General features: G+C 40.2%; 1 non-coding gene across 1 annotated transcript; it reads left to right on the top strand.

The window, feature by feature from the left end:
* Positions 1-766: 766 nt before the first annotated feature.
* LOC126012971 (U6 spliceosomal RNA) lies at positions 767-873 on the top strand. The gene has a single exon (XR_007497311.1). It is a non-coding gene; the product is annotated as a U6 spliceosomal RNA (small nuclear RNA).
* Positions 874-1,293: the final 420 nt, after the last annotated feature.

The following is a 1,293-nucleotide window of genomic DNA, read 5'->3' as shown; positions in this document are numbered from 1 at the left end:
CTTTTCTTCACTTTTTTAGGACTTTTGGTTTGTTCTTTATATATTGTGTAGCCAAATCCTTAAGCTCAGAGTGGCAGACTCATTCATAAGCATCTTCCAATCTGAGGAGGACAAGCCATAAAAGAAGGAACAGGTCGGGGTGTGGGTGGAAAGGACTTGGAGATGTGCCCTTGGGAAACACCTTCCTGTGTACCTACCTTACAATAGTTTTCAGGATTGCAGGGATTAAATTGTTGCAGCCCATTATAAAGAGAGGACTTTCCTATTTGCTGTTATGATCGTAATGGGGGAAGGTCTGGTTGGGTTTATAACTGTGTTCTGGGTCTGATAGAGGCAGTCACAGCACCAGCAGTAGAAAACACATTGCTTAGTAAAGGACCTCACTGGGACTGTTGACAACCTTCTTTTCTACTTGACACATACTGCTATCGCCTGAGAAATATGTAGTCCCAAATTTCAGGGAGCTTAGCAGAATTAATGGACCAGAGACAGTATTGATAGGACAGTCTTCCTTGACAGGTTAAAAAATAAAAAAGCAGACAAAAAAGTAAAAGGTCAATCAAAGAGGGGTATAAGATGTGGTTGTTGAGAAACACACTTATTATATTCAAGCTAAAACAGGTTCAGCTGGTTTTGTATTGCTGTTTACATTGCCATATCCCATCTCATTACAAAGTCATTATCAGGTGACCCTTCATGGAGTTGACTCTATCATTCATAAATGCTCCATTTCGATCTGTCATTATTATGTTAAAAACCAGATCAAGTGCTCGCTTGGGCAGCACATATACTAAAATTGGAATGATACAGAGAAGATTAGCATGGCCCCTGTGCAAGGATGACTCGCAAATTCGTGAAGCATTCCATATTTTAAAGAAAAAAAACCAGATCAAATAATAACAATTTCTTAATAAAACTGACTTCAAAATTCTAGCATTTGTAAGTATCTTACATACTATTTTTCAGACTTAAAAAATAGAACCTATCAAGGGTCAGAGAGACAGTATAGTGGTAAGGTACTTGGCTTGCATGTGGCTGACCATAGTTTCATCTCTAGGACTTCATACAGACCCCTGAATCCACCAGGACTGATCCATATGTTCAGAGCACTGCTGGATGTAGCCCCAAAATAAACCCAAAATATTAGAATTAGTTGGCTTTGGGGCCAGAGAGATAGCAGAGAGGTAATGTGTTTGCCTTACATGCAGAAGGATGGTGGTTCGAAACCCGGCATCCCATGTGGTCCTCTGAACCTGCCAGGAACGATTTCTGAGTATAGAGCCAGGAATAACG

The sequence above is a fragment of the Suncus etruscus genome, chromosome 6, assembly GCF_024139225.1.
Source record: "Suncus etruscus isolate mSunEtr1 chromosome 6, mSunEtr1.pri.cur, whole genome shotgun sequence".
Taxonomy (NCBI): domain Eukaryota; kingdom Metazoa; phylum Chordata; class Mammalia; order Eulipotyphla; family Soricidae; genus Suncus; species Suncus etruscus.
This window is presented reverse-complemented; position numbering and strand designations above follow the sequence as displayed.